Here is a 25,318-nt window from a genome sequence, read left to right as displayed (position 1 = left end):
CGCCAGATAGGGCTTAAAATCTAGAAGGCAAATTTGTGGTACGAAAAGACAAGAACCGTAAGAGTCTGGGTGGTAATAATTCTATCAAAAAACCGTGGTTGTGAGGATATTTAATTTTTCACACATTGTTTTAAGTCTAATTTTATTGTAACACATCTAAACTGTACTAAAATACTTATATAATAACGATTTTCTTATCTTCCACTACGATTTGCCAGTTGTAACGTTATTAATCCCAGAGCCGTGTGGAGAAGGAACATATCGGAATGGTGCTATGACAAGCTGTGAGTCATGTGACGCTGGATTGACACCAAACTCTGACAAAACAGCCTGTGGTAAGATAACTTTAAAGCTTATTATATTCAATATTATTGTTATGTTTTAAATTTGAATTAACTGTGCTATAGAATGAAAACCGAGGACATTAGTACTCACAATAACTTCTAAATAAGGTAGTTCAAACGAATTGCTGTTTAAAGATTTCCTAATTCTTCAGAGCCATGTCCAGCTGGAAGCTACCAGAACATTGAGATGAACACATGTAAAGAATGTCCTGATAACACGATCAGTTCAGAAGGAGCAGCCTTGTGTACAACTTGTGAACTTGGCCAGGAACAAAACTCATGGAGAACAAAATGTGGTAAGAATTGTTAACAAGAATCGAGCTGAGATGATTATATCTATATTATATAGATGGGCAAAGATAGGCTAAGGGTTAAGACGGGATAAGGATAAGGCGCCAGATAGGGCTTAAAATCTAGAAGGCAAATTTGTGGTACGAAAAGACAAGAACCGTAAGAGTCTGGGTGGTAATAATTCTATCAAAAAACCGTGGTTGTGAGGATATTTAATTTTTCACACATTGTTTTAAGTCTAATGTTATTGTAACACATCTAAACTGTACTAAAATACTTATATAATAACGATTTTCTTATCTTCCACTACGATTTGCCAGTTGTAACGTTATTAATCCCAGAGCCGTGTGGAGAAGGAACATATCGGAATGGTGCTATGACAAGCTGTGAGTCATGTGACGCTGGATTGACACCAAACTCTGACAAAACAGCCTGTGGTAAGATAACTTTAAAGCCTATTATATTCAATATTATTGTTATGTTTTAAATTTGAATTAACTGTGCTATAGAATGAAAACCGAGGACATTAGTACTCACAATAACTTCTAAATAAGGTAGTTCAAACGAATTGCTGTTTAAAGATTTCCTAATTCTTCAGAGCCATGTCCAGCTGGAAGCTACCAGAACATTGAGATGAACACATGTAAAGAATGTCCTGATAACACGATCAGTTCAGAAGGAGCAGCCTTGTGTACAACTTGTGAACTTGGCCAGGAACAAAACTCATGGAGAACAAAATGTGGTAAGAATTGTTAACAAGAATCGAGCTGAGATGATTATATCTATATTATATAGATGGGCAAAGATAGGCTAAGGGTTAAGACGGGATAAGGATAAGGCGCCAGATAGGGCTTAAAATCTAGAAGGCAAATTTGTGGTACGAAAAGACAAGAACCGTAAGAGTCTGGGTGGTAATAATTCTATCAAAAAACCGTGGTTGTGAGGATATTTAATTTTTCACACATTGTTTTAAGTCTAATTTTATTGTAACACATCTAAACTGTACTAAAATACTTATATAATAACGATTTTCTTATCTTCCACTACGATTTGCCAGTTGTAAAGTTATTAATCCCAGAGCCGTGTGGAGAAGGAACATATCGGAATGGTGCTATGACAAGCTGTGAGTCATGTGACGCTGGATTGACACCAAACTCTGACAAAACAGCCTGTGGTAAGATAACTTTAAAGCTTATTATATTCAATATTATTGTTATGTTTTAAATTTGAATTAACTGTGCTATAGAATGAAAACCGAGGACATTAGTACTCACAATAACTTCTAAATAAGGTAGTTCAAACGAATTGCTGTTTAAAGATTTCCTAATTCTTCAGAGCCATGTCCAGCTGGAAGCTACCAGAACATTGAGATGAACACATGTAAAGAATGTCCTGATAACACGATCAGTTCAGAAGGAGCAGCCTTGTGTACAACTTGTGAACTTGGCCAGGAACAAAACTCAGGGAGAACAAAATGTGGTAAGAATTGTTAACAAGAATCGAGCTGAGATGATTATATCTATATTATATAGATGGGCAAAGATAGGCTAAGGGTTAAGACGGGATAAGGATAAGGCGCCAGATAGGGCTTAAAATCTAGAAGGCAAATTTGTGGTACGAAAAGACAAGAACCGTAAGAGTCTGGGTGGTAATAATTCTATCAAAAAACCGTGGTTGTGAGGATATTTAATTTTTCACACATTGTTTTAAGTCTAATGTTATTGTAACACATCTAAACTGTACTAAAATACTTATATAATAACGATTTTCTTATCTTCCAATACGATTTGCCAGTTGTAACGTTATTAATCCCAGAGCCGTGTGGAGAAGGAAAATATCGGAATGGTGCTATGACAAGCTGTGAGTCATGTGACGCTGGATTGACACCAAACTCTGACAAAACAGCCTGTGGTAAGATAACTTTAAAGCTTATTATATTCAATATTATTGTTATGTTTTAAATTTGAATTAACTGTGCTATAGAATGAAAACCGAGGACATTAGTACTCACAATAACTTCTAAATAAGGTAGTTCAAACGAATTGCTGTTTAAAGATTTCCTAATTCTTCAGAGCCATGTCCAGCTGGAAGCTACCAGAACATTGAGATGAACACATGTAAAGAATGTCCTGATAACACGATCAGTTCAGAAGGAGCAGCCTTGTGTACAACTTGTGAACTTGGCCAGGAACAAAACTCAGGGAGAACAAAATGTGGTAAGAATTGTTAACAAGAATCGAGCTGAGATGATTATATCTATATTATATAGATGGGCAAAGATAGGCTAAGGGTTAAGACAGGATAAGGATAAGGCGCCAGATAGGGCTTAAAATCTAGAAGGCAAATTTGTGGTACGAAAAGACAAGAACCGTAAGAGTCTGGGTGGTAATAATTCTATCAAAAAACCGTGGTTGTGAGGATATTTAATTTTTCACACATTGTTTTAAGTCTAATGTTATTGTAACACATCTAAACTGTACTAAAATACTTATATAATAACGATTTTCTTATCTTCCAATACGATTTGCCAGTTGTAACGTTATTAATCCCAGAGCCGTGTGGAGAAGGAAAATATCGGAATGGTGCTATGACAAGCTGTGAGTCATGTGACGCTGGATTGACACCAAACTCTGACAAAACAGCCTGTGGTAAGATAACTTTAAAGCCTATTATATTCAATATTATTGTTATGTTTTAAATTTGAATTAACTGTGCTATAGAATGAAAACCGAGGACATTAGTACTCACAATAACTTCTAAATAAGGTAGTTCAAACGAATTGCTGTTTAAAGATTTCCTAATTCTTCAGAGCCATGTCCAGCTGGAAGCTACCAGAACATTGAGATGAACACATGTAAAGAATGTCCTGATAACACGATCAGTTCAGAAGGAGCAGCCTTGTGTACAACTTGTGAACTTGGCCAGGAACAAGACTCAGGGAGAACAAAATGTGGTAAGAATTGTTAACAAGAATCGAGCTGAGATGATTATATCTATATTATATAGATGGGCAAAGATAGGCTAAGGGTTAAGACAGGATAAGGATAAGGCGCCAGATAGGGCTTAAAATCTAGAAGGCAAATTTGTGGTACGAAAAGACAAGAACCGTAAGAGTCTGGGTGGTAATAATTCTATCAAAAAACCGTGGTTGTGAGGATATTTAATTTTTCACACATTGTTTTAAGTCTAATTTTATTGTAACACATCTAAACTGTACTAAAATACTTATATAATAACGATTTTCTTATCTTCCACTACGATTTGCCAGTTGTAACGTTATTAATCCCAGAGCCGTGTGGAGAAGGAACATATCGGAATGGTGCTATGACAAGCTGTGAGTCATGTGACGCTGGATTGAAACCAAACTCTGACAAAACAGCCTGTGGTAAGATAACTTTAAAGCTTATTATATTCAATATTATTGTTATGTTTTAAATTTGAATTAACTGTGCTATAGAATGAAAACCGAGGACATTAGTACTCACAATAACTTCTAAATAAGGTAGTTCAAACGAATTGCTGTTTAAAGATTTCCTAATTCTTCAGAGCCATGTCCAGCTGGAAGCTACCAGAACATTGAGATGAACACATGTAAAGAATGTCCTGATAACACGATCAGTTCAGAAGGAGCAGCCTTGTGTACAACTTGTGAACTTGGCCAGGAACAAAACTCAGGGAGAACAAAATGTGGTAAGAATTGTTAACAAGAATCGAGCTGAGATGATTATATCTATATTATATATAGATGGGCAAAGATAGGCTAAGGGTTAAGACGGGATAAGGATAAGGCGCCAGATAGGGCTTAAAATCTAGAAGGCAAATTTGTGGTACGAAAAGACAAGAACCGTAAGAGTCTGGGTGGTAATAATTCTATCAAAAAACCGTGGTTGTGAGGATATTTAATTTTTCACACATTGTTTTAAGTCTAATGTTATTGTAACACATCTAAACTGTACTAAAATACTTATATAATAACGATTTTCTTATCTTCCACTACGATTTGCCAGTTGTAACGTTATTAATCCCAGAGCCGTGTGGAGAAGGAACATATCGGAATGGTGCTATGACAAGCTGTGAGTCATGTGACGCTGGATTGACACCAAACTCTGACAAAACAGCCTGTGGTAAGATAACTTTAAAGCTTATTATATTCAATATTATTGTTATGTTTTAAATTTGAATTAACTGTGCTATAGAATGAAAACCGAGGACATTAGTACTCACAATAACTTCTAAATAAGGTAGTTCAAACGAATTGCTGTTTAAAGATTTCCTAATTCTTCAGAGCCATGTCCAGCTGGAAGCTACCAGAACATTGAGATGAACACATGTAAAGAATGTCCTGATAACACGATCAGTTCAGAAGGAGCAGCCTTGTGTACAACTTGTGAACTTGGCCAGGAACGAAACTCAGGGAGAACAAAATGTGGTAAGAATTGTTAACAAGAATCGAGCTGAGATGATTATATCTATATTATATAGATGGGCAAAGATAGGCTAAGGGTTAAGACGGGATAAGGATAAGGCGCCAGATAGGACTTAGAATCAAGAAGGCATATTTGTGGTACGAAAAGACAAGAACCTTAAGAGTCTCGGTGGTAATAATTCTATCAAAAAACCGTGGTTGTGTGGATATTTAATTATTCACCTATTGTTTTAAATCTTATGTGATTGTAAAGTGTACTTTTATAATAACAATTTCTTATCTTCCACAACGATTTACCAGTTGTAATAATATATAACGTTATAATTCCAGAGCTGTGTGGAGAAGGAACATATCGGAATGATGCTATGACAAGCTGTGAGACATGTGACGCTGGATGGAAACCAAACACTAGCAAAACTGCCTGTGGTAAGATAACTTTAAATCTTATATTATTGTTATGTTTTAAATTTTATTTAACTGCGCTACAGAATGGTAAACTGTATACAGTATTTTAGACTTGGACCCCCGAGCAAACGATAGTATAGTTATATAAGAGGTTGCTTGAAAGGGTTCGGGTTGGGACAGGGAACTTAATCGCGGAACTGCGGAAGAGAACATAAGAAACCGTCAAAATAACCCTTATAATTGTATCACACAACCCAATTAATCAGTTAAACGTGATTTAATATGACATATCGACAGTGAGCTGTACGGGACTGAAGGCTGAGTGGAGAACTGCGATCAGAACAACAACACAGTTCCCAGTAGTCCCAGGAACCGTGGTGGAAGTGAATTGTGTTGAATCCAGAGCTCTCAATAAAGGGAGCAGCGAGGTGACCTGCACCTCAGGAACAGAATTTATTTTCGATTTTAATGAACCCGAGTGTATAAATACAGGTATTGTAGAAGCGAATATACTAAATGACCATGGCATCACTACAAAAGGATAACTACAACCAGGGTAGTATCATCATAACCGACGAAAGGGGGTAAAATAATGTCGTAAGGGGGAGAGTTGGTTAATGGTTATATTACTATAGAAAATTGATTTAATTTAATCTTACAATTGATGGGCTATAACAAATAGCTCAGATGATACTGCAATCTAACTTAGATATCTAAATAAGAAAATGTATGTTTGAGTTTTCCGGGTGGAAAAGTATGACAGCAGAAACCCAGTAGCCATAAGTTCCCAGAAAAGTTGTCGAGATGACCTGCTCTGAGATCTCAACACGACAGCATTTGACAAAGCAAAATAAAATGTAAAATCAATTTAAATTTAAAAATTTAACAAAGAACGCATTTTCATTATAACATAGTAAAACACTTTGTTTCATAAATATATTAAACTTAAACTAAAACACTTAATACAATCGTGAGATGTACGTAGAATCTAGCTCAATGTTACAACATAAACCCTTGATGATATAGTCTAGCAAATATTAGAAACTAACCGCAAATCCGGTGATTTCCATTTCAAATGACAAAAAACAGAAGATCTTAATAAGGTCTAATGATAATCTACTCCTTCTTAAGGGAGAACAAAGACGATGATTTATAAAGTCTATACGAATGTCGACAGAATAGAGATGAACAGGAAGAAAGAGAGATAATATCAGCTCCAATTAATCTAAGAGAATTCAAGGTTAGTAAGAAAAATGTCCACTTAAAATGTTTGTTTTTTTCGTCATATACTGCAACACTTCTATTGTGCTGAATTCCTAAAATTCAATTGCTGTTTAAAACACATTGCTATTATTTTCAATTTAACTGTGACCACATTTTACATTTTGAACATGAACCGTGTTGATTACCAGAAATTACATGTACAATCCAGAAATAATGTGTCACTCAGCAATCAAATCACCATTTCAGAATACAGATTACAGAAACGAGCTTCATGGCATTGATAAGTAATGAATACCCTAAAAAAAGACACATAACTCTATCACTGTGAGACACATTTGTGTTTTTAAACATTTATAAAAATTATTCAATGTTAGACACATATTATTTATAAATAAGTATTTAACATTAAACAAAATTCAAAATCTATTCAAAGATTTAACAAAGTTTTGATGTTTTGCTATTACATCATATGATAACACTTTATTTCAGACCCTTACTCAGCAGGAACGAACCTTTCAACGGAAAAAACAAAACGTGAACCCTTTGTAAACCTTTTTAGGCAGCTGTGAATAGTAAGTACAAGAAGTGAAAAATATTCTTCTCGTTTAAGTTTTTCTACAAACTGTTCAATAATTATTATTTCATGAAATGTGATCATTTCTACTTTTACGTTCCGAACACGAAATGTGGTGTTTACCAAAAACTACATAATAACAGATTTTTGTCACTCGACCATTTCAGAATCCAGGAACGAGCCTCATGATATTGAACGAAGATCACGAGAAAAGACACAGACCTCCGCCACTGTGAGATACTGCTATAACCAGAAATTTCAAGCTATCTTAATGAACAATTTCACTAGTATCAACCTACCACTGAAGATGGTAAACATTGTCCACCTACCGAACAGTAGAACCGGTGTCTCTTTTAACATTTTAAGAAATGCAACCGATTGATAAATGAAATCGGATTAATCATTTTAAACGTTTTCATAAATCTGCATGTATTGCTATTATATCATATTATAACAATATATTTCAGACCCTTACTCAGCAGGAACGAACCTTTCAACTGACAAAACAAAATGTGAACCCTTTGTAAACCTTTTTAGGCAGCTGTGAATAGTAAGTACAGGAAGTGACAAATATTCTTCTCGTTTAAATTTTTCTACAAACTGTTCAAGAATTATTATTTCATGAAATGTGATCATTTCTACTTTTACGTTCCGAACACGAAATGTGGTGTTTATCAAAAACTACATAATAACAGATTTTTGTCACTCGACCATTTCAGAATCCAGGAACGAGCCTCATGATATTGAAACGAAGATCACGAGAAAAGACACAGACCTCCGCCACTGTGAGATATTGCTGTAACCAAACATTTTAAGCTATCTTAATGAACAATTTGACTAGTAATAGTATCAACCTACCACTGAAGATGGTAAACATTGTACACAGTACACCGTACCGAACAGTAGAACTGGTGTCCCTGTTAACATTTTAAGAAATGCAACCGATTGATAAATAGAATCGGATTAATCATTTTAAACGTTTTCATAAATCTGCATTTATTGCTATTATATCATACTAGTGTAACCCGGCCTTCGGCCGGGATTTCACTGCCGCAGTTAAAAAGGGTAGGAGCATTTACCCGTTGAGTCAGAACCCGCATTAGGTGAGCAATTCTATTCGGAGTGCCCTCACGTATCCAATGGTATCTTAAACAATAGTAATAGTATCTTAAACAATAATCAATAGAAATTAACCCTTAACACCACACCCGCCTATCATATTTGTGAACACGCATAACATTGTCGTATGGAAGTGTGAACTCTCTCTCTGCAGTCCAAACAGTGCCCCCTCCCCTAATGAGATTATAGTATAGACAGCGAATCTTACCCGGGTAACTCAATTACACTAATTATGCAGCTACATATATATATACATATCACCGGAGACTCGCGGGCGGAACAAAATATTGCACGCGCACGCGCGTGCAATATTTCATATGTCCCCGAGGGCGCTAGCCCGAGGAGGACATATTTTCGTATAGCACGGAGGGCCCATCGGGCCCGAGTGCTATACGATTTTTCCGCCCGCGGGTCGAGGTGATGTGGATTATATCCACCAGCGTGAGCTTTTTCTTACAGATATTAGTTTTTACTTTAGTTTCTTCAAGAGATCCGTTTTTAATTTAGTTTCACTTTTACTTTCAACATGTTTCTAATACGATAGTTCCGCCCTCGAGGCGAGGAATGATATCGTGTATATCCATCAGCGGGTGTTTATCACGAAGCTTCAGTTTGCAACAATCACAGCAAATTAATGTACAAGATTTCAGAAAAGTTACGAAAAAATCATGTTGCTTTTGGTTTAAGATGTAAAACATGCCAAAATGACTGACTATAGAACGAAAAACCGGCTGCTATCAAACAATGTTTCAGCTCATTGTTTCAGGTACATATTTTAATGTGAACGATCAAAATATAGGCCTCTCTCCTTCTCTCCCTCTCTCCCTCTATCCCTCTATCCCTCTCTCACTCTCTCTCTATCTTCCTTTCTCCTTCTCCCACTCTCCTTACGTCCCTCTCTCCCTCTATCCCTCTCTCTTTATCTCCCTCTCTCCTCCTCTCCCTCTCTTTCTCTCCTACTCTTCCTCTATACTTCTCTACCTCTCTCCCCTCTCCCTCCCTGGAACCAGAACAAGCACCACCAGTCGCCACAGAGCCCTCTACTACCAAGTTAGTTGTCATTATCATGTCAGTTACCTGGGTAACCAGGGTTACCCGGGTAACCAGTTACTACAGTTTCTGTAGCAGCTACTGAGTGGCTGGACACTTAAAAGTAGTAACCCAGAGAGCTCGAGATCACAGTCTGATCATGGACATTTAATATGAAAGTTAAAGATCAAATTCATAACATCAATTTAAATGGCAGTTTCAAAACAAAAACAGGGCAAAATATCTTTCGGGAACACAATAGAATAACACGTAAAATTTCGGCCTACATTTCAAGATTTATCGACTGAACTAGTGAAATGAAAATGGTAAACACAGCTGAAATGGTAAACACAAAACAATTATCGATACTATAATAGAGATCACCGGCTTAGAATTTAGTCTGGACGTCTCCACGAATTTGGTAACCATAGTAACAGTGTGTCAGTGTCACGTGTTAATTATGAGCCAATCATGGCAAACTGCGTGACAACTGATATAGCGTCCGATAGAGGGTGAGCTCAGAGTTTACAGTTAATACATTCTTTACATCCACTGCATATTGCCGTGGGAATTTAGAAACAGAAACTACACTAATTAGCTCACTGTACGATTATTGCAATTGAATTCATCGTTAATGAATTAAACCGGTTTCAACTATAGTTCTAAGTAACTTGTAAGTTGTTGTCTTATGGAATTTCACATGGAGACGATACAGAAACTGAAAATATTTTAGAGAACTCCGGGCTATATTGCTACTGGTCAAATTAAATGTCACTTGTTAGCGGGCTATATCATGAGCGGGCTGTAGAGATATCGGGCCCTTTGACAGCGGGCTGGTGAGAGCCCGCTATACGAAAAAGCGCACGCTGGTGGATATATATGCGAGCCCCGTAACTCTTACCGTTCTGCTCAAGCCATATTATGTAACATTTGTGGTACAAAACCATCAATTAAACCACCTACCAACGACCGATTTAAAAAACCTTTATCATTTAACTTCGTCAGAGTTTTGTCGGCACTTTACCGAAAAAATCAGTCCCGCAACTCTTACCGTTTTCTTGATTAAGCCGCTCGGAAATTACAAACAGACAGACAGACACACATTCTGGGATTATAAGTTAGATTATAACAATTTATTTCAGACCCTTACTCAGCAGGAACGAACCTTTCAACTGACAAAACAAAATGTGAACCCTTTGTAAACCTTTTTAGACAGCTGTGAATAGTAAGTACAAGAAGTGAAAAATATTCTTCTCGTTTAAGTTTTTCTACAAACTGTTCAAGAATTATTATTTCATGAAATGTGATCATTTCTACTTTTACGTTCCGAACACGAAATGTGGTGTTCACCAAAAACTACATAATAACAGATTTTTGTCACTCGACCATTTCAGAATCCAGGAACGAGCCTCATGATATTGAAACGAAGATCACGAGAAAAGACACAGACCTCCGCCACTGTGAGATATTGCTGTAACCAGACATTTTAAGCTATCTTAATGAACAATTTGACTAGTAATAGTATCAACCTACCACTGAAGATGGTAAACATTGTACACCGTACCGAACAGTAGAACTGGTGTCCCTGTTAACATTTTAAGAAATGCAACCGATTGATAAATGGAATCGGATTAATCATTTTAAACGTTTTCATAAATCTGATTCTGCATGTATTGCTATTATATCATATTATAACAATATATTTCAGACCCTTACTCAGCAGGAACGAACCTTTCAACTGACAAAACAAAATGTGAACCCTTTGTAAACCTTTTTAGGCAGCTGTGAATAGTAAGTACAAGAAGTGAAAATATTCTTCTCGTTTAAATTTTTCTACAAACTGTTCAATCACTATCCAATAATTATTATTTCATGAAATGTGATACCTTACAAGACATATGTATAACGTACGAAATGTGGCGGTTTTCCGAAAATTTCGCCATATTTTCGGACCGCCAAAATTTCGGTCGTCGTAATAGAATCCCTCGCATTATCTTTTAGCTTATTTCAATGACTGTGCCCTCACTGCTTTATTTTGTTTCTAAAAAGTAATATCAAGTAAAATAAATAAATAAATTCTGGCATCTTGGGACAAATTATCATCACACCAATGACGAATTGAATGTCAAGCAATACAGTTTAAATTTGCATTAAAATACATGTATGTACTAACATGAAAGTCTTACAGTCTTAATACAGACTAAGTTTGAACATGATTTTACCGAATTTCAGGAATTTCCTTACTGCTTACTGTCACAAAAAATGATGAAAAATACCCTTATTTTCTGTGACGTCCGAAATTTGACGGTTTTTGTTCAATTTCGCCATATTTTCGGACCGCCAAAATTTCGGTCGTCGCAAATTAGGCCGCCATAAATATGTCTTGTAAGGTAATTTCTACTTTTACGTTTCAAACACGAACTGTGGTGTTTAAAGTGCTTACAAAAGACTATTATATATAATACCAGATTTTTGTCACTTGACCATTTCAGAATCCAGGAACGAGCCTCATGATATTGAAACGAAAATCACGAGAAAAGACACAGACCTCCGCCACTGTGAGATACTGCTGTAACCAAACATTTCAAGCTATCTTAATGAACAATTTCACTAGTATCAACCTACCACTGAAGATGGTAAACATTGTACACCTCACCTAACAGTAGAACCGATGTCTCTTTTAACATTTTAAGAAATGCAACCGATTGATAAATGGAATCGGATTTTTTTGAGAGATAACTTTAAATCATTTTGAACGTTTTTATAAATCGGTATTCACCGAGAAATTTAGAGATTTATTTTGAAATTTAAAAAATAAATGTTGTGTGAAGTGTGATTATTTTTCTTTAAGGTGTATATTATTACTTTTCATTTTTAACTGATGTTTTTTGAAATAAGAAATTTAATTAAATTTTACTTTACAATTTACATTACTTTTTAAAGTATTAATTTATAAGCACATAGTTGTATTACTTTTGACTTTTCAGTTTTACATTACTTCGTTAGCAATGACTATGATTTGTTTCAAACAGGTGCAATAGTTAAATGTGTAATCTCACAACTCTCTTTTGAATAAAAAATTTCATCAAGGCCATAAAATAATACATCATATATATATATAATAATAAATAAATAAATAATTGAACAAGGTACTGTAAGTGCTTCTAAACTCATCATTTAAACAAAATGTCACTATAAGACCCAAAACTAGTGGCTCATGACATGAACTTATTGGCAAACACTAAAGAGTGAGAAAATATTCTGTATAAATCATAACTGGCAGAAATCGGCCACAATATTACATAATCTTCTATTTGATAATCTCAACGAGATTATTATGCTAATTATGTTTAATTTACTAATTTTGCTAATTATAATAATTTTGCTAATTACAATGATTTTGTTAGTTATACTAATTTTACTAATTATAATAATTTTGCTAACTATACTAATTTTGCTAATTATACTAATTTTGCTAATTATACTAATTTTGCTAATTATACTAATTGTTCTAATTATACTAATTTTGCTAATTATGTTAATTTTGATAATTATATTAATTTTGATAATTATATTAATTCTGATAATTTAACTAAATATGCTAATTATATTAATTATACTAAATTAACTAATTATACTAATTATACATATCATATATAATTACAATTTCTCTTTCTCTCTCTCTGCCACTATACTATTACCATAACTATAAGAACGGCGTTTTAGTTTTACTAAGTGACGTCAGGCGTGTTTTATAAATTTACTGAATCATGTTTCGTTTGCTGTTAGTGCCATGCTACATAATAATATTACCATGCATATTATATATAATATACTGGTATATACATGACAGTATAATATATATATATATACTGTTATACAGATACTACTGTTACTCAGTAACTAGTTACTGGGCGGTGCTCAGCCTGTCATTCCGCCTAATCTCTATTCGGATATGATTATGAACATAAATATAATAGCCTGGGGTCCCCAGGTAAGTGCTAGTACTGCTGCAAAGTCTGCCACCTCCTTCTAAAAATAAGCTGTAAGCATATGAACAAGATTTATTTTGTTTGTTGATTCATGTGCAAAATTAAATCAAGAGTCGAGTTCAAATGAAATAAAAATTGCGCGTATTATAATTAATATACAGTATACGATCCAAAATATATTAGTGTTACGAATGACGAATTTGTAATTGTCTAAATTAAAAATACTTGCATGACTGCATAATTGATAGCGCTAACAGTAATAGTACAATTGCGGTGCTGAATATAAGCGCGGGAAATCTAAAAATAAGGACTCTCATCGAAAATATTTTCAAAAGTTAATCATATAAACATATTTCACCGAAACCCATAATTGGGTAAAGTGGACCGCTGCCATGTGCCAGTGACTCTCTTTCCCAAACAAACTTACTTGTACTTGAAAAGGTCTCCTCCTAGTCGTTGGAGTGGCCTGCACCACATAGTAACTCCTTTCTCTGGTGTATTAGACCTCTCCAGTGAACCCTGTCTGTAGCTTGTTGTTCTGCATCTTCTATCGTGATGTTATCGACACCTGTGAAGATTGCTGCATCCTCCCGGACACATGACAACCAGTTTTTCCGAGGTCTACCTCTTGACCTTTCACCATGCTTTGGGATCCAGTGCAGAAGATAGTTGGGTATTCTTTCTTCTGGCATCCTCACCACATGGCCAAACCATCGGAGTCTAGCTGCTCGTACGAAAGTATCAACAGGGGCGATGTTAGCCCGCTTAACAGGATTCTCCTGAGACATCTATGATGGAACACCTCAAATCTTTTCATCTGCGTCTGTGTGGTATTCCATACCTCACTTCCATAAAGTAGTATAGTGAGAACAGCCGCTTTGTAAATCCTTATTTTAGTTGGAGTCTTGATGTTGCGACTGTACCATATACTGCTAAGGTGATAGAATGCCCCAGAGGCCTTTTGAATTCGAGCTGATAGTTTTTTGTCAATTGTTCCATTCGCACTGATGATTGCACCCAAGTAAGTGAAATTGCTGACCTGCTGTATTGGGAGACCTTCCACATTGATGTCCATAGTGTCGTCTTTAGAATACGGCCTCTGCGATGCACTTTTGCTGACCACCATGCTCTGTGTTTTGCCAGCATTAATCTTCAGACCCGCATAGGCACTGTATTTGCAGAGAAGGTCAGTGGTTTCCTGCAGCCCCTCTTTTGAGTTATCAGCGTAATCAGTATCCAAGAGGTGTTTCTCTTCTACCCCGGGGGCTGGCAGCTGTAATAAAGCCCCCTTGCTAATGACCTTGTTCAGTTCCATAAGGTATGCCGAAAAATTCAAACAAAAGTTGAAGACTGGTGGTCCCTGTATATCACCTTGCCCAGTACCCGAGTTGACATCAAACCAACCTGTAACCTCTCCATTGACCTTAACAGCACTAACTGTGTGAGTGAAGAACGCCTTCATAATTCTAATGTACTTGTCAAGTAAGCCGTAGTGCTGCATACTTCTCCAAATGAACTGCCTGTCAATCGAATCAAAAGCTGCTTTGAAATCAACAAAATTAATATACAGAGGGATATTATACTCAATGCATTGGTGTATAATACAGCGGAGTGAATAAACCTGGTCAATACATGAGCGATTCTGTCTAAAACCACTTTGATTCTGCCGGAGAAATTTGTCCATGCCATTGCTAAGTCTCCGCAGGAGTATCATCTGCAGGAGCTTCGAGGCTGTGGATCTTAATGTAATGCCTCTGTTGTTAGCGCAATGAGAGGTGTCACCTTTCTTACCAACGATAATAATAACACCTTTGGACCAATCCTCAGGAATCTTCTCATCTTCCCACACTTTCTTGAACAACACAACTAGTTGATCGACCAACCCATCCTGTCCATACTTAAGTTGCTCGCTGGTGATACCATCCGAGTCGGAAAGGTCGTCAAAACTGGGTTGCGGAGGGATGTTGTCTAGGTCAGAAATATTGGCCTCTTGCGGGGGAGGGTTCAATAGCCTAGAGAAGTGCTCTTTCCACCTTTCTTTCTGGGCATGTGGGTGGGCAATCAGCTGGCCAGATACGTATCTAACTGCAGTTGATTGCTTCTTCTTCTTTCCAGATATGACATTGATCTTCTGCCATACCTCACGTTGCTGACCTTTTCTCGCAGCTTCTTCCAAGTCATTGGCCATTCTACGTGCCCAGTTGTTATCGTCCACCTTACTACTTTTTTTAAAGAGCTTATTCAATCTAGCATACTCTGACCTGTTAGCGTTCGAATTAGGGTCTTTACGCTTAAATTCCTTACGGTTCTTCAATAATTCTTTTGTCTTCTGAGATTGGTGCCTGTCCTTCTTTTTTCGAGGTCTTTCACCAAGAATTTCCATGGAAACTTGTTGGACAGTTTTCTTGAAGTTGTCCCACATTGATTCCAGGTCAACCTCAGGTTCCAAACAGTCAAATGAACAAAAGGAAATGATATTAATTTGAATGACCGTCCGCAAATATAATGCAAAATCAAAATGATACCGAGAATGAAATCGGTCGCTTACTTTTCCCATTCATTCACGGCTTACGAATCGTAATAACATAAAAGAATAAGTTTCGATTAATTGCATCAATCACTGATCACATGCTGTAAAAATCACTTTGGCATTTGGGTTGCTTTCGGGTCGATTATCGATACCTAGTATTTCGGATGCCAACCTAGATGACCTCGATGGTGTGCCCTCACAACTGAGTTTTGACTACCTTTCTTGTTCTGATGGACCTCCTTCTAGAGATGAGATTAGTTATGCTCTAAAGAAATTGAAAAACTGCAAAAGTGCGGGGGTTGATGAGATAACTAATGAGCAACTTAAGTATGGTGGAAGTCTCTTGTTGGCCAACTAGAGCTACTGTTTAAAAAGGTATGGGAAGAAGAGGTGATCCCTATTCCCTGAGGATTGGCTTAAAGGGGTTATAGTGGTTATCGGAAAGAAGGGAGACACCTCATACTGCTGCAATAATAGGGTTATAACTCTTAGGGCAACGTCTTTTAAGGTTCTTCAAATAGTTCTTCTTAAGAGGCTGGATGTTGGAATGGAGTATCTTCTTAGGGAAAATCAGTGTGGGTTCAGACGGAACCGCTCATGTATTGATCAGATTTATTCCATCCGCACCATTATATTTATTCATAACTGTATTGAGTTTAACATTCCACTTTATGTTAATTTCATTGATTTTAAGGCAGCGTTTGATTTCATCAGAAGAAAGTTTATTTGGTCAAGCATGAGACACTATGGGCTTCCTGAGAAATATGTTAGAATCTGTCAGGCATTTTTCAACGGAACCATGAGTGCAGTCAGGGTTAAACTTAATGGTGAAATGTCTGATTGGTTCACTGTCAATTCAGGCACTGGACAGGGTGATATCCAGGGCCCTCCTATATTTAATTTTTGTCTGAACTTTGGAATCTTTTTGGCCGATGTTCACAAGGCAATCAGTCATGGTGCTGTACTGCAAAAGGAACTGAAGCGTGCAGATGAAAAAGTTATCATGGATAGTCACTACGCTGATGATCTGGCAGTGATGGACAATACTGAAGCTTCGAAGAAGGGCTGCAAGAGTCCACTGATCTTATCGCTTATTACACCTATTATGCTAAGATCAACGCTAAAAAGACACAATGCATGGCGATCAGCAAGTGTGCGTCCCAGCGACCTTACATCGAAAGAGACAGTCTAAAGTGGAAGGAGAACAGGTCAGTAACTGTTTATCTTGGTGCCAACATCAGTGGGGATGGTACCATTGACCGACATCTTTTGACATCAGGATCCAGCGTGCTAATGGTGCGTTCCATCAGCTTTGGAAGATATGGAAAAGTAAAACTGTAAGAACTCCCACCAAGATCCGTATCTACAAGGCTGCTGTTATTACTATTCTGTTACATGGAGCTGAAGTCTGGAACACAACAAAGAAGCAGATGAAACCGTTTGAGGTCTTCCATCTGACCTCCCTGAGGAGAATCTTGAAGATAAAGTGGTTCTTCCATGTCTCCAATGAAGAAGTTCTCAGGCGTGCTGGAATTATGAATCAAGTCTATTGAAACTTTCATCGGTTCCGACTTCGGCTAGACTAAGGTGGTACGGACACGTTGTCAGAATGCCAGAGACACGGTTTCCAAATTGTTTACTGGATTGGAAACCAAACTATGGAAAGAGACTGAGAGGACGACCCCGCAAAGGCTGGATGGCCTGTGTACTCGAAGATGCGGCTGACTTTACAGGTATCGATAACATCAGCAGAGACGCAGTAAAACAGTTAGCTCTAAAACGAGTGGAATGGAGGAACATGTTACACCGTAGAACTACCTTATCGGACCTTATTTGGACGGACATTACTTGAACGCTGGAGGCCCTAGCGTTCATCTTAATGTCCGTTCAAATAAAGTCCGTTCAATTAATGTCCGTCCAAGTTAAAGTCCGTTGAAATTTTTTCAAACATTTTTTCATTTCGAACTTTTTGTCCAGAATATGACAACTTTGAAAACTTAATTGTGCCGTAAGTTAACGATGGAAAGGTTCTCCTTGGTCTGCCGGAGGCACAGAAAACTTTACTAGTATATGATATTTTCAAGGGTCACTTGGCGGAAAAAAGTCAACGAAATTATGGCACTCAACAACATAGTTCATGAACTAGTCCCCGCCAACATGACAAACTTGTTCCAGCCTCTAGATATTACGGTGAATCGTGTTTCCAAGGACATTGTCCGACGTTGTTATAGTTCATATTACTCGGGGGTGGTCATGAAACAGTGCTAGGAAAGCTCCACGTGATGTTAAGGTTAACCTAAGTTGTCTAAGATAAAACCACTTCACGCCGAATGGCTTGTAAAAGTTAACACTGAAATGCAGGACCGGGGTAGTTTGATAAAAAAGGTTTCCATAAAGCTAGAAATCACTGATGCTTTAAGCATGGACTATTTCATGCACGAAAACCCATTTGATGAAGATGATATGTAATATTAGACACTGATCATGTACACATATTTTAACATTTTTACTGCTCAATGACTGCTTTTCTTACTTACTGTATAAAAAATGGATTTAAAAATTATTTGCTGAAATTTAAAAAACGTCAAAAAAATTGAAAAAATTCGGATTTTTGATGGTTTTGAATGCCTTCGAGCGTTCATATTAATGTCCGTTCATAATTATGTCCGTTCATGTAATGTCCGTCCAAATAAGGTCCGATAAGGTAGAAGAGATGTGTGTGATGCAGGCCACTCCAACGACTAGGACTAGGAGGAGACCTCTTCATGTAGCATGTATGTAGTATTTCGGGATAAGGGCGGTAGTTAGTGTCCAATTATTAGCTGATGTTTATTGAATCGTTATTGCCGATTACAGCTGCCTTCGGGTAGTTCCTCTTTATCTATTTCAATTGTAAATGAATGGGAAAAGCGAGCGACCGATTTCATTCTCGGTATCATTTCGCATTTGCGGACGGTCATTAAAAGTAATATCATTTCCTTTTGTTTGGGAAAGAGAGACACTGCACTGGCAGCGGTCCACTCTACCCAATTATGGGTTGTGGTCAAATACCATCTCACTCTCAGCTCTTTTTGATTAATGTCATGGGCTACTTTAAATCATTCGGAGGACTTCGCCGCTTCGACGCGCGGCCGCGCGTACTATCATTCTTTCTTCGCATCTGACGAGATCGCTGCTCTGCTAATTCGCAGAACGACGGTCAGGAAGGGTTGTCACCGTCAATCAATCAATGATAAACTCTCCGGCTCCAGTGCGCGTGCCAGGCCAAGCAATATAATACAACGTCTGTCATTGTGATTGTCTGCTAAATTTTATAAAACGCTCCCCAAATTGAAATATGGCTGAACATGCACAATGTATACTAACAAACCCCCGATTTACCGCAAACCCCGATTTACCGCGGCTGTTTCCTTTTTCCAAACTCCGCGGTAAATCGGGGTTTACTGTATCACAAAAAAACGTGATCTCGCAAAAAAAAACTCGAATTACATTCAACACAAATTGTTCATTGTCCATAATAGGCGTTATATTATATTATTATAGTGCCCTGCTGCTATAACCATCGTCATACTCCTGTGGTTGGAAAATTACGGCTTACCAAACTGCTAGTGCTAATGGATAGTAAGCTTTGTCATGCGAGGATAAACCTTGATATGTTTTTTTTTTCGGATTGTAATTTATTAGTATCACTGTCCAGTGCTTGATACTGCATGTGCTTGGTGAATATGAAGCTCACCCTATCCTTGCAGTCCACTAAAACTATAAGATTATGTGAATATAATTTTTGTCAAGTATGAAATCCTAAAATTCTGTCTTTTTTGCTGGCTAAAATTGGTCACGTGATTTACGAACCATTAATGAGGACCGATTTTCGGATTAATTTTGTGATCCCATGGCATGCACTAATAAATCATGACATAAGGAAACAACAAACCCTGGTTCAAACAAAATCAATATGAACTGATAGTGATATACATACTAATTAGGGAGGCGAAGATAGGAATTCCAAAAAACAAGTATGCGAGGGTCACGATTCTCAATCTTGTATTTGGTGGATAATACACTCCCCAACCTGTTTTTATTATAATTAGATAGAAGATACAATAAAATTTAAATATTATCATAAGATAGCTTCTTGAATAGTGGGAAAGAAGAAACAATCACGATTTTTCGAGATCTATAGATTCCAGCCTAACTGGAGCTGAAGTTTATAAAATTGTAAAAACAACCGAATAGTATTTTGACCAAGTTTTCATACCTACTGTGGACATAATGCTAGATGAGTACATGAACGAGTCTCCCCAAGACTTGGTGTTCCACGATTTCAACTCATAGTTTGCTAAGGAGCATTGTTTGTCAACAATTTGCTGCATCCTAGTGTAGTTTTCTTGAAGCTGTTTTTCAATGATGGCTTCATATTCGAACTCACTGAGTGTATCATGGAGTCCTATTTGGTTTCTTAAAGATTGTGCTCTTGGTTTGTCGCTCTTCAACCACTGAGGAATGTAAAATTAAAAAATACGTGAGCAATCAGAAGGTTAGAAGGTAGTGCAAGATTGTTTTGAGTAACAGCCGGCTATTGGTTAGAGGGCTGTTACGACAACGCTAATACCCATTTTCATTGCATTTCTAACAGCCAGCTAATTGCCACCTCTGCCAGCTATTTGTTTTTGAAAAATCCTAGCAGCCCTCTTATAGCCGGCTAATAGCCCTCTCATGCTATTTTGGGGGACAAATACCTAACAGCCAATAGCCCGATAGCCGGGTAATGGCTATTTTAATGGCATTTCTAAAAGCCACCTAACAGCCCTTTCCACCCACCTCGTCAGCTCTTTGTTTTAAGGAAAATACCAACAGCCCTCTAACAGCCGGCTAGAAGCTGACAATTACTTGTGTTTCGTTTTGGCTATTGTATCTATTTGCCGAATTTAAACTTTAAGGGGGGGGGGGGGGGGGGGTTCACCCTGATTTTTTTTGTGAAACTTGGTTTCGAGATAGCAGTTGAGCAACAAACTAGAACCAGTGACCGAACTTTTGAGGGGGTCCCGGACCCCAACCGCCAAACGGTGCCCGCGGGGCAGCAACGCCCATATTTGGTCCAAATTAGGCCCAATTTAGCTGAATACCCTGAACATGCCCAAAAACCAGATTTTTTTCACCTAAACTCGTATATAAATTTTCATCAAGATTGGACAAAAAATGACTGAGTTATGACCATATTTGGGCATACGCACCAAATTTGATCGATTTTGGCCCATAAATTGGTCAAATATCAATATTTTTGAATGAAACCAACTTTATATGGAAAGTAAGCCTATACTACACATTCTCTATGATTATCAGCTCAGTATCTAACTAACTGTGGATTCTGTGTTCAAATAATCACAAAAAATGAACAAAATCGGCCTAACTCAAAATTCCAATACAAAACTTAAGGTCGAAATGCGATTCTACGTTGATTCTGAAAATTTCATGTAAAATATTGAAACCCTATTGAGTTCTATTGTTTTGAGCGAAATCAGTTTTGCAAATATCGCGAACTGAGATATAGGCGATTTTGTTCACTTTTTGCGATTATTTGAACACAGAATCCACAGTTAGTTAGATACTGAGCTGATAATCATAGAGAATGTGTAGTATAGGCTTACCTTCCATATAAAGTTGGTTTCATGCAAAAATATTGATATTTAGCCAATTTATGGGCCAAAATCGATCAAATTTGGTGGGTATGCCCAAATATGGCCATATGGTTTTTGGCTCATAACTCAGTCATTTTTTGTCCAATCTTAATGAAAATTCATATACGAGTTCAGGGGACCACTAGCTATAAGTAGAGCACCTCAATTCTTGATTTTGAGCATGTTCAGGGTATTCAGCTAAATTGGGCCTAATTTGGACCAAATATGGGCGTGGCTGCCCCGCGGGCACCGTTTGGCGGTTGGGGTCCGAGACCCCCTCAAAAGTTCGGTCACCAGTCCTAGTTTGTTGGTCAACTGCTATCTCGAAACCAAGTTTCACAAAAAAATCAGGGTGAACCCCCCCCCCCCCCCCCTTAAGTTGTCATCAATGAGTTACACAGTTAACTGAAATTTAATTGGTCGATCCTGTAAGCTGCAGATTATTTAATCGCTTTCGTGTGACAAAACAAGCTCGAACATACATGTTACATGTTCCAACCACCTTCCCAATATTACTTACGTCTATAATTATACTCTAGAAATAAATAATGATATTTTTATAAACGTATATTATTTTCTCGTGTAATAAACTCACCTTCGACAATCTTTCGCCAAAATCGTATCTTAGGCGGCAGTTTTCGAGATTTTTAAACTTGAGGTGGTTTCCCTCGATACCCATGAAGATGACGGAGGCAGCAAAGATAAACAAAATTAAGATGACCGTTTACAAGAAACTTTTGAACAATACCAACATATTCCCCTTTTCCTTATGCTCCCCGTCATCCTTCTCTGAGAGTGAGTCCTTCTCTGAGAGTGAGTCCTGCCTAATAACAACATCACCATTCTCGTCCGGCTTCATACCATCAACATCAATGTCTGGGGCCAGGGATAAGCTCTGAATTTTGTTGAGCTTATGCAGCCTCCACGGTTTACTCATGAGCCGATGTTCAGGAAACGATGATTAAGATTGATAATGAGCTAAACCAAAATAAAAAGGAACGCGACAAACTCACAATAATAATGTCTGACCGTTGTTCCAATATATGAAATATGAGAGCAAAAATTCTTCAAGTGCATAATTGAAATTGTCGAGTAGTGCTGCAGCTGAATATGTAAAAATTGGTCCAGAAGTAATACTGCCCACCTTTTAATAACTCATGTAATTCGTGCAAGAGTTACACAACAATTTCACAAATAGTAGATATGGGTTAAACTCAAATTTCCTGCCAGTTTCGTAAAATTTCATCGATTGCAGTAGGTGTTGCACACCACTCCTTATTTTAAGCTATGGTCGTCATAAAATGAAAACGCTTTGAGCTACAAACTCAAAATTTTCTAGACACAATTGGTATGAGTATGACAGAACATCTTGTCAACTTACCTGGGGACCCCAGGCTTCATAAAATAGAGATTCAGCGGAATGACAGGCTGAGCGCCGCCCAGTAACTTGCCAACAAATTCGCCCACAGAACCATCGGACTGCACCTGGGTACAGTGTACACACTGGCCTCCTAACCTCACAGTCACACTGTGCGACTTCTCATATGGGGTTGGGTGAAGGACCAACTCAACCAACGATCCCTATTGCAAACATACTGATAGTGATACTATTGGTAGGCCTATAATTGTGATTTATTGTTGCACACTAGCGACTAGCTATTGCCTATGACTACGAGTACGCGTACGAAATGATCGTTGATTGGGTGCCGAGACCACGTATCCGTCAGATTTTTAAATGGTCATGACTCGGCTAAATTTTAACTTTTTGAATATAAGCTTGAAATTCTGGGAAAGGTCAAACCAAATGTCAAAAAATTGTGAGTTGGTAGCTCAAAGTGTTTTAATTTTATGACGACTAAGTGAAAAATGAAAAAATAGAGTCAAGACTGGCGTGCCACATAACACAGCGATTGAGGAAATTACGGGAATCTACATGCTTGATGCTGCATGCTGCAGTGCAGCTTTGATAATTGGCGCATGCTTTTATGCAGGTTTGAGGTTAAAAACTATACCTTATTCAGTTTCAGTTTTTTATTTAAAATTTCGTAATGTTAAAGACTAAGGAGTGATGACAGACGACAGTTAAATTGACCAGGTTTGATAAATAAAGCTACAAATAATACCAGAAATAAATGCAAAAACAAAGCGAGAGAGAGAGATAAAGCCAGAAATTAGAGGCAAAGCTGATTAAATCAAATTGTAACTTGATCTTTGTCAATGTGAATATCTAAACTGGAATTATAGCCCTTACTATTTACAAGGCGACCGAATTATGGCTGATTCAGATAAAGCAGAAATTTCGACTCATTAAGAAAAAACCAAAATTACGGACTGAAGCCGTCTGGAATAAACTAAATACCAGCGCCAGAATTCTAACAGTAACATGTTCACTTGTCACATTACTGCCATTATTAAACGTAGACACTAGGTACTATAGTGACATATTTAATTTTAGTTTCTAAAACAATTGTCATGACTGGCGACAGACGACAGTTAGCTTGATAACATTATTCTATTATTAAATGTATAACCAAGTTCAATTATGAGAAACTAGGCGCCACAAATATACCCACAAATAAAGTATTAGCATCATTTATTGATAATAATGTATAACTTATAATAAAGCTTCTCGATATGAAGTATTGATAATAATGTATAGCTTAAATAAAGCTTATCAGTGTGACTGTAACATGATTATTATTTGTTAATGGGGAGACATGTTTGACGCTTGTGCTATCAATTATAATCCTCCATTTATGACTATGATAGATTATGCATAGAAAAATACTCATAAAATGTAATATATTCCTAATCGGCGTATATTTACAGTACAGATTGATTAAAACCGATTCAAAAAGTATAACGATAACACTGATGAGTAATCAGGAATGAGCAGCAATAACAGTACCTGCTCAATTAGAAATAAATCTGGAAATTGAAATTAACCATTTAAGTGTGAGAATATATTATTATTTATATATTGTAAAAATATTTGTCAAAAAACATGATGACAAAAATTATTGCTCCACATTTTGAGCTGAATTAACAATAGTAGAGAGTAAAATGCTTAGTTAATAAGGGCCGTCAATAAAAGGGCTGCGAAGGTACCTGTTGAATTATAATTCTTTGGACTATAGATGATGGGGAGGTGAAACATATTTTTCATTCGATCTGATGATACATTATCATGACAAACTTGCCCATACTTCCTTCGCACTGAAATTAAAAAGCAGATATAAACAAGTTTTTAAAGTTTCGCAAGGCATCAATACTACCGGGCCTTGCGAAACCTGAGATCCTAATAATAGATCCTCAGGTATAAGAGTATTAGTTAAACGACTACTTACATTATATTTAAGTTTTAAACGGTGGTTTAAGTATACACAATTTTACCAAAACCCATAATCATGGGTAGAGTGGACCGCTGTCAGTGTCTCTCTTTCCCAAACAAAAGGAAATGATATTACTTTGATTGACCGTTCTCAAATGCAAAATGATACCGAGAATGAAATCGGTCGCTCGCTTTTCCCATTCATTCACGGCTTACGAATTGTAATAAGTTTCGATTGATTACATCAATCAGATGCTGTAAAAATCTCTTTGGGTTGCGTTCGGGTCGATACCTAGTATTTCGGGGTAAGGGTGGTAGTTATTAGTATTACTTATTGAATTAGCTGAAGTTTATTGAATCTTCATTGCCGAGTAC

The 25,318-nt window shown here is 37.1% G+C and overlaps 1 protein-coding gene and 2 long non-coding RNA genes across 4 annotated transcripts in view; all 3 read left to right on the top strand.

Moving 5' to 3' along the window:
* Nucleotides 1–7,529: 7,529 nt before the first annotated feature.
* Nucleotides 7,530–8,094, top strand: LOC134812314 (uncharacterized). The gene is made up of 3 exons (XR_010159916.1): nt 7,530–7,574; nt 7,732–7,814; nt 7,984–8,094. It is a non-coding gene; the product is annotated as an uncharacterized LOC134812314 (long non-coding RNA).
* A 2,659-nt stretch (nt 8,095–10,753) lies between these two features.
* On the top strand, nt 10,754–12,027 carry LOC134812185 (uncharacterized). The gene is made up of 3 exons (XR_010159897.1): nt 10,754–10,872; nt 11,121–11,203; nt 11,905–12,027. It is a non-coding gene; the product is annotated as an uncharacterized LOC134812185 (long non-coding RNA).
* A 12,175-nt stretch (nt 12,028–24,202) lies between these two features.
* Nucleotides 24,203–25,318, top strand: part of LOC134812994 (uncharacterized) — a 146,418-nt gene continuing 145,302 nt past the window's right edge. For both annotated transcript variants that reach the window (XM_063820643.1, XM_063820644.1), the window contains exon 1: nt 24,203–24,212. The gene's annotated coding sequence lies outside the window, so the exon portion shown is untranslated. The remainder of the gene's footprint in view (nt 24,213–25,318) is intronic.

This window comes from Bolinopsis microptera, chromosome 3 (assembly GCF_026151205.1).
Source record: "Bolinopsis microptera isolate Bmic1 chromosome 3, MBARI_Bmic_1.0, whole genome shotgun sequence".
NCBI classification, from domain to species: Eukaryota; Metazoa; Ctenophora; class Tentaculata; order Lobata; family Bolinopsidae; genus Bolinopsis; species Bolinopsis microptera.
The sequence above is the reverse complement of the archived record's forward strand: the minus strand, read 5'-3'. Positions and strand labels throughout refer to the sequence as shown.